The sequence below is a fragment of the Delphinus delphis genome, chromosome 17, assembly GCF_949987515.2.
Source record: "Delphinus delphis chromosome 17, mDelDel1.2, whole genome shotgun sequence".
Lineage (NCBI taxonomy): Eukaryota > Metazoa > Chordata > Mammalia > Artiodactyla > Delphinidae > Delphinus > Delphinus delphis.
The window spans coordinates 62,691,932-62,701,155 of NC_082699.1; the positions used below are offsets into that span (position 1 = coordinate 62,691,932).

Here is a 9,224-nt window from a genome sequence, read left to right on the forward strand (position 1 = left end):
AAACTGGATGGAACTTTGTGACTGTCTCAAACAGTAGAGCTGAAGGGGATGATACGTTATTTCCAAAGGCAGGTCATAAAAATGCCACGCACGTTTGTGTCTCTCCTTTAGACCCTTGCTGTTGGAATCCAACCACTGTGCCGTGGGGAAACTCAAGCAATCTGTAGAAATGCCCACAGGGAGAGGAAGCGTGGGCCCCAGCTCACAGTGGGAGCCGAGCTCCCAGGCGACAGCCAGTGCTAACTAGCCATGGGAGTGAACCGTCCTGGAAGTCAATCTTCCAGCCCCTAGTTGAGTCTACCAAGCCAGTGTCACGTGGATCAGAGATGAGCTGCCCCTGCTGAGCTCTGCTCACATTGCAGCTTTGTGAGAAAGATAAAGGATTGTGATTGTTTTAAGCCACTAAGTTTTAGGATAATCTGCTATGCAGCAGTATGTAACGGGAACGTCCAGCACAGTATCTGTGACCTCACAGGCATTTGACAAGCATTTGTAAACGGATTGAAGATCCTAGTTTCCTTATACAGCTACTTTCTGGGCACATTAGTACACGTGTCCTTCTTTAAACAAATCTTGAACTCATCTGACTCAAGATTTGTGTTCAAGCTGTCCCTTCTGCTCTGAATTGCCTCCCTACTTTCCTTATACATTTACCTGCTCAAGTCTTATGCTTCTGAAAAAATGCTGTTGAAACTTGCTTTCCTCCCTTCCTTGCATCCTTTTAATAACTATGTCGTGAATGTCTACTACAAGCCCTGGATATCATATGGAGCAATATAGGCAAGATCCCCATCCTCTTGGAGTTTCACATTTCAATGGGGATCCAGTCAACAAATAAATATGTCATTAAAAATTATAGAGTGTGATTAGCACCTTAAAGGAATTAGACAGTGTGCAGTAATAGGAAAAAACGGGGCGGGTGGGAGGGGCAGGAGGAATGGGGTCCTATTTTAAATGAAGTGTCTCGGGAAGATCTCTTTAAGGAGGTGATATTTGAGATCTGAACAATAAGGCGGAACAAGTCTGGAAGAAAAGACCATGGCATCCTGGGCAGAGAAAACAGCAAGTGCAAAGCCATGAGATGAGATCAAAAATGTTTTCTGTTGGATAAAATAAAGGAGGCATTTACGGCTGCAGGATGATGAGTGGAGAGAAGACATTGACTAGATGAAGTGGGAGAAATAAGCAGACACCAGATCATGTATACGTAGAGTCACGGAAAGGAAGTTAGATTTAACTCTAAATACAAATGATATTTACTGGAGGACTTTAAAGTGGGGGAGTGCCACAGTCAGATTTGCATTTTAAGCTTACCCTTGCTGTTGTGCAGAGAATGGATTTTAGGTTGGCAGGAAGGGGTGCAGGGAGATCAGTAGGGAAACCAAACTGAACACGAGATGGTGGTACTTTGGGTTAGGGTGGTAGCAGTAGATAGATAGATAAAAATGATGTATTGGGATAAAATTCGTGGGTGTAACTTATAGGACTTTTTGGGGACTCCGATACAAGGGCTGAAAGGAAAAGAGGATTTCTGGCTTTGGTGAAGGGTTCGCACTTTATTGTAAAGCAGTAAGGAGCCATGGGAGGATTAGCAGGGCAGTGTGTGCTCACTTTCTTTCTTCAAGAAGCCTCTCTAGATGCCTCCTGATAGAATTAATCTCTCTCTCTTCTGGGTATTTATTCATAGTTTTGATTCTCACAGGGAATGTAGCGTAAGGTATGGATTAAAAGCATAAGGAATTTTGGGGGCTGAATTGATGTGAGTTGATCTGGGTTCCACCACTACTTTATGTGAAGTGTAAGACTTGGAGAAGCCCATTCATCTCTGTGGCCTCAACTTCTCCAAATGTGGGTAGCATCTATGTTACAGGCTTGTTGGGTTCATTAAATGAAACCCTGGAGGAGAAAGATATGCTTCAGAAAGGATAGGGAGAAGACCTAGCTTCACATTAACTTCAAATTCACTTAATAACTAACTCTATCTAACATTTATAGAACACCTACCCTGTGCCTGATACTAGGTGTTTTACTCTTCATAACAACATTGTGATTTAGCTACTTTTGTCATCCTCCTTTACAAACAGGCAGAAAGAGCTTAAAATGTACCCAAGGTCCTGCTGTAACACTTAACTTGTATAGATTTGTCTTTCTATATCCCTATTTCTCCCCATTTCTCTCAGATAACAGGGAGCGTGTGTGTGTTGCTCACAACTTTCTTCCTCATCTCTGACACATGGCAGAAAGTAACTTCCTGTATGCTGAGTGAGTGAACTTTCAGGCATTGACTCACATGTCAAAGTTGACAAGACAGAGGTCAGAGTTATGGGGTCTTGACAAGACAAAGGTCAGAGTTATGGGGTACTGGCTTTACTTGAGTGGGTCCACCCAGCTGAGCTGGGGAGAGTCCTGAGCCAGACTAGCTTGGAAAGCTGGTCAGATCCATGATGAGATCAGATCCTCACGTGGTCAGATCAGATCCCCCCTGCTGCCTCGTCTGCAGTACAATGATAATCTGCCTAATTTACTTGTGCTGTTTGGTTTCAGAAGTGTAGCAATGGCACAATACAACCTTTATTAACAAGACTACTGAGGGAATGGCGTATTCCGACTACTCAGGCAGAGATGAAAGCTCCTTTGTTTAAACCCTTTTGGAAAATCTCTATAAGATGTAGTGGCCGCTGCTTCGCCTTGGGAAGGACTGTGCAGTGAATATGGTTTGTGTCTTGAAGTTGAAAAGCTGCTGACCCTCCTGTCTTACAGTGGTCTCCGTGCTTTATTCTAAATATGATTATTTTGGAGAGGAGAAGGTGGGAGGAGATTGGGCGAAACATATTCTTAGATGAGGCACTACCTTGAGATGCTCATTTTAAAATAACATAATGATATGGGCTTATGTTCCTTCAGAATTGACACTGTCCCTTAAAAAAATAGAGTGATGGGAAAAGGGAAATTTTTTTTTTTACATCTTTATTGGAGTATAATTGCTTTACAATGGTGTGTTAGTTTCTGCTTTATAACAAACTGAATCAGCTATACATATATATATATCCCCATATATCTTCCCTCTTGCGTCTCCCTCCCACCCTCCCTATCCCACCCCTCTAGGTGGTCACAAAGCACTGAGCTGATCTCCCTGTGCTATGCGGCTGCTTCCCACTAGCTATCTACCTTACGTTTGGTAGTGTATATATGTCCATGCCTCTCTCTCGCTTTGTCACAGCTTACCCTTCCCCCTCCCCATATCCTCAAGTCCATTCTCTAGTAGGTCTGTGTCTTTATTCCTGTCTTACCCCTAGGTTCTTCATGACATTTATTTTTCTTAAATTCCATATATATGTGTGAGCATACGGTATTTGTTTTTCTCTTTCTGACTTACTTCACTCTGTATGACAGACTCTAGGTCTATCCACCTCATTACAAATAGCTCAATTTCGTTTCTGAAAAAGGGAAAATTAATGAAAGATTCTGTTCCAAGTCTTTAAGTCTTCCTGTAAATATCAGCTTAATTTCTCCCATAAGAAGACTGTAAAATGATGTTTACTTATCAGAACTGGGCTTGCTCTGTGCGGTTTAGTATATGTAACATTTTCCCCCTGGTCTGCAGAGTACAAAAGAAGACAAAGGGGGTAGTCACAGATGAGGGAAGAGTGGAGAAGGGACTGTTTTATATCCTTTAAAGGGAGTCTTGAGTGCCCTGCGATAGAAGGGGACAAGATGTGATTTTAGCAGGCACAGAGAAGGTCCTTCTGCCAAAAATAGACCCACCTGCTTGTGGATGTGTGGCATTCCTTTGACTGGGGACAATGCCAGAGAGGCCAGCTGTTCCCTCAGATACTCCTCCCACAGTCTGGCTGAGACCTGAAATTCCAGCCTTGAACTTAAGGCTAAATTTTCCTCCACAATCTACCCTAAAGCATGTGCTTCTCACTTCCTCCCCTTCCTTCTCACTCTAAAACAAAGGTGTTACCAGCTATTTACACCGAAGTATGAATTATATAGATTTGTGCAAAGAACAGAAATTATGGAAGCGGGAGAATCCTTGGTTCCCTCCTCCCCACTTAACTCTGTGACTTTTGGTCAAGTCCTTAACTACTTATGCAGTAGTTTCTTTTTCTATAAAATAAGACGAAGCCAAACCAACTGGACTCTTGGGCGGGCAAAATAAGACAAATGTAGAGAACCAATTAGCAAAAGGCTAGAAACAACCCAAATGTCTATCGAAGGGAGGCTAGTTAAATAAACTTTGGAGCATCCACACAATGCCATATTATGTAGCTGTGAAAAGGAATCAGGAAGACCTCTGCGTCGTAATGTAGAGTGACGGCCGAGACATATTGTTAAGTAACAAAAACAAAATGCATCACATGCATGTTTGCACAATGCTATAGTTTAGATAAGAAAGGAGGAGACATAGGAAATACTTATTTATAATCTCAGTAGCTGGATAAACCAAAAATTAATTAAAAAATGGGATAGAGGGAACAAGGAATTAGAGGTTATGGAGGGGACATAGACTTCTCTATGAAATTTTTTTTGTTTTTTTTTTGACTTTGGAATCATGTAAATATTTTACATAGTTAAAAACAAAGTTAAATCAAAGAGAAAAGCAACCAAAACACAACAAGCCCTAAAACTTTAAAATAAACTGGAAAAAAGTGAACTTAACTTTATATCAATTCTGTGGCATAACCATCTCAAGAATTATTTCAACTGATTTTAAAAGACATATTTCGATTTCACATTCCTAGGGAGATATATCCTAAGGACAAAAAAAAGTATAAAGATCTCTTACATAAATGAACTTTTCTACGAAACAGATACAGACTCACAGACATAGAGAACAGACTTGTGGTTGCCAAGGGGGAGGTGAGGTGAGGGAGGGATGGATTGGGAGTTTGGGGTTAGTAGATGAAAACTATTATATAGAGAATGGATAAACAACAAGGCCCTACTGTAGAGCACAGGGAACTATATTCAATATCTTGTGATAAACCATAATGGAAAAGAATATGGAAGAATGTATATGTATATATAATTGATCACTTTGCTGTACAGTAGAAATTAACACAACATTGTAAAGCAAATATACTTCAATAAAATAAATTTTAAAAGAGATCTTTTAGATTGAATTCTTTCAGCTAGTTGTTAGTGGTAATATTCACATTATTATTTTAAATACCATTATATAGAGTGCAAGGTAAAGCAACTAAGAAATTAAGTTAATACCCTTAGGAGATAAGGTTTTCAGAGTAAAAAAAGACAAACTTAAAATAAAAGAATTGAAGTAAAAATTCTGTAATCTTTGATTTGAATTAGAAATATCAGTATTTATGATTTATTTTTCTCTTTCTAAAAACTACAAATTTCCTAGCCCTGTCCACTGAAAAGGCCTAGAAGCATGACCAACTCAGTTTAAATGATCACTCTGGGTACCCAGAACGTAAACCCTAAGTACCACTTCCATCTTAAAGGGAACAGGGATCCTTGGAAAAATGCCTAATTTTACTTCTGGGGAAGAAAGTGTTTTGAGATGAATTAGGGGCATATTATTATGCCCCAGAGCAAGATTATATGAGCCAACTTGAAGGATTTCCCACTGGCCAAATTTGGGAAGAATGTAAAAACAAATAATGATTACAACACTGTGAAACACATCAAGTATGTAAAATCAACAAGTTAGTTTGGAGGTTGCGTGGGCACCAGCTCACTATTCTGAAAATAGACGGTAAGAAAGAAGCATCTACCCCGCCTCTTTTGTTTCAGGTAATTCAACAATTGTTGAGAGAACATTCTTTATTGGATAATTCTAGCTAATAAATGCAGGAGGGATGATAGGATTAAAAAATCTCCATTCTTGGTGGAAATCATTCTGCAACATACAAACGTATCAACTCAACAGGCATCCACCTTAAACTTACAGAATGTTATATGTCAATTTAATCTCTATAAAGCTGGAAAAAAAAAAAAAAAACCGTCCCTTCTGATGACTCCATTCCAGTCATCAATGTCTGCCAAAACCATTAAGCGAAGACCTGTGAGAAGCTTTACGATGGAAGTGGCCATGTGATGCTCAAAACAAAACAAATAGCAAGCAGTTTCATTACTACAACAGACAAGGTTGTAGCACAGAAATGGCTGTCTCTACTGTAAACACAGACGTGAGCTGCCCAATCATCGTGGGTGGTCGTAGGGAACAGTTGCAGGCTGTGGTCTCAGTTTGGCGCAGGTAGGACCCACGTTTCTCCACCTCCCACTCTTCCGATTCTTTCCGTCAGCGGAACCGAATGGAGAACAGGGGCAGGTGCCTGCGCTGAATTCAGAGCCCTCAGCGGCTGGTGTTATCTCTTCTCGCTTTGCCACGTCTTGCCCTGGAGGAGGAAAGAGTCTTGGTCTTAGACCCTGCGTTTCTTCTCCCTTGTTTTTTAAAGTCTTTATTGAATTTGTTACAATATTGCTTCTGTTTTATGTTTCAGGTTTTTGGCCGGAAGGCGTGTGGGATCTTAGCTCCGCGGACCAGGGATCCAACCCATAACCCCTGCTGCTAACACGCTGTCCTCGGGAGTATCAGGTGAGTTGATGGAATTCAAGTGTTTAGCACATTCAGTGCCGGGAGAGCTTTCCCAAGGCCAGAGACAACTTGTGGATCTCTTCATTCAGAGAGAATAGGAGCCAGGGGCTGTGTCCTTGCTTCTACATAGGCTTTATCTGCACACTCCTTTCTCTCAGAGGGACGATTGTGATTGGTCAATTAGAGCAGAATGCTGGCTAAGAGAACTCAGCCCAAATCAGTGAAACAGCAGTTACCGATTTTGATCTTTTGGATAAATCACTTTTTCTCTTTTTACACTGGCTGTTTTTCTTCTCCAAGCGGGCCTTATTTTATTTCGTTGCAGCTTTACTTTTGAAAATGTCTCCCTTCTCCTCTTGTAACATCGTCCTTGGTTCCACTCAAAGGGAGCAAACTTAAGTCTTGTTAAGTCTATACATGTCAAAATGTTACTTAGGTCACATTTCACCAAATGTATCCTTGAGTTACCTAAAATCATTACTTACCTAATCTTAAATCAGATGCATGATCTACTGCAAGGCCATATTTGCTACAGTACTTTCTTTATACCTCCAGTATCACTTGAAGAGTCAAAGGCCTGTGATACAGCAATGGAAGAACACTTTGACAATTGTTCTTTGGAATCCTCACATACTGAATACCCAGGGGCATGTTTTTCCAAATGGGCTATCAGATGGGGAACAATGGAGAAAAATGAAAATGGAAGCCTATTGAAAGACTATTTCGTGTGACTCTCCTTCCACGCTTTACTTTCCCAAGTGTGGATCCGGCTCTGCCTTAAAAAGAAAAAAAAAAAAAAAAAAAAATCAGTCCCAGCCTGGACTACGCAGTTATTTGCCAACTGCTGTCATCTAGTGGTGATACGTAGTAGTGCAGGATGAAGTAAAGACCTGGGGTGATTTTCTGGTCCGCGGAATACGGGTAGACTTAAGACTTACTGATTATATGATGTCATTTTAAGGGTGATAGGAAAGCTGCAAACTCCCTAAACACCATTTGTACCTACTGATTGGTGCCAGGTAGATCAACATTGGGCTTTGATTTTCTAGCTCTGCATTTCTAGCTCTGCATCTTCTTTGGGAAGAATACCCCTGTGTCAATGGGATGCTAACATATCCCCTAAGGGCTCGTATCAGCTGAAGACAGTACGTTTCCTTCATGGCACGTGCTAGAGTAGGATCAATACCCACCAATTCCTGAGGAAACAACCTCAACTGTCCCACAGGTCACCAATATATTTTTCCTCTCTCTACTTTGGACAAATAACGTCACCTGCTATATCAGTAAACAAAGGATGTCATGACCGTGAAGACATCAGCCCCTGAAGCTGCCCTGACTGCACTGCATGGACACCTACTATGTGCTAAGGACTTTGTGTATACCATCTCTAATCCTCAAAACAATTTTTATTCCACTTTAGTATGAAGACTCCAAAAACTCCGATTAAATGCATTGACTACAAACACAGTGTGTTATGTTGCAGAGCTGTTATTTAACTTAGTTATGTTTATTTTACTAAAGAGGCCTGTCAGTTTCCTGCATTTAATGTCATTAATTGGGGGAAGGGGATCCAATTTCTCCCCCCCCCACCCAACGTACCCAATTTTTTTCTTTTATTGAAGTCTAGTTCATTTACAATGTTGTGTTAGCTTAAGGTGTACAGCAAAGTGATTCAGTTATACATATGTATATATATCTATTATTTTTCAGATTCTAAAAATATGGAACACTTCATGAACGTGCGTGTCATCTTTGCTCAGGGGCCATGCTAATCTTCTCTGTACTGTTCCAATTTCAGTATATGTGCTGCCGAAGCGAGCCTCCAACATATGTTCTTTCAATTAAACTGATCCCTTCTAAAAGATACTCAAATACTACTTCCTCTCAGCTTAATGCTGATGTCTGGGTAGATCCGATATTTTCTTCAGATGATACTCTGTGTCTTTTGTGGGGATCTTGCCCACTTTCCATGGGGAAAAACGTGGGAGCTTGGCTCCTTTTTGAGTCCAGAGTGGGATAAGTACCTTAGTTTAGACTAGTATAAGACATAAATTAATATATTACATATATTATCTTGCCATAACCAAAGATTTCCAGTTTTCTCCTGGCTGAAATTCTTTAATGTCAAATCCTTTTAAAGTGAAATCCTTTGGTTCCCCTTTGAGATGTGACTTCTACTGCAAATGTCCTCCAGAAAGGGAATACATTGTCATAGCTGTAGTGTCAATTTTGTTTAAATCTAAAAACTAACAGCTCTTTATTTGACAAAACGTTTGATTTTGGGTTGATCAATGGGGCAAAATGCTAGACATGGGGATGAACTAGATTTCCCATTATTTGTTCATATTAATCATGGCCATTTTTGTTCCCTGGAAGCTATTCGTTTCCTTATTATGCAAAATTCTGCAACCCTTTTCTTCCAAACTTTAAAATCAAACATGTTGTCTGACATTGGTTTTTGTTCCCCTCTCAAATGCCAGGGACGGTCTGAAATATAGTGTTTGAACGTCAAAGTGTTGGTTTTAGACATTATGATGGTGTGTAACACGAAGGTCAAATACATTCAATCGCATGTCAACTCTGTTTAGCTGCTAGCGGTTGCCGCAGTTGCAGGGTTGAGGAGGATTCTGAAGCTGTGTCTGGGCTCAGCAGGAAA

The 9,224-nt window shown here is 40.5% G+C and overlaps 1 non-coding gene across 1 annotated transcript; it reads right to left on the reverse strand.

Moving 5' to 3' along the window:
- Window positions 1–8,283: 8,283 nt before the first annotated feature.
- LOC132413424 (U6 spliceosomal RNA) lies at window positions 8,284–8,388 on the reverse strand. Its single transcript, XR_009516722.1, has one exon. It is a non-coding gene; the product is annotated as a U6 spliceosomal RNA (small nuclear RNA).
- Between the last annotated feature and the right edge of the window lie 836 nt (window positions 8,389–9,224).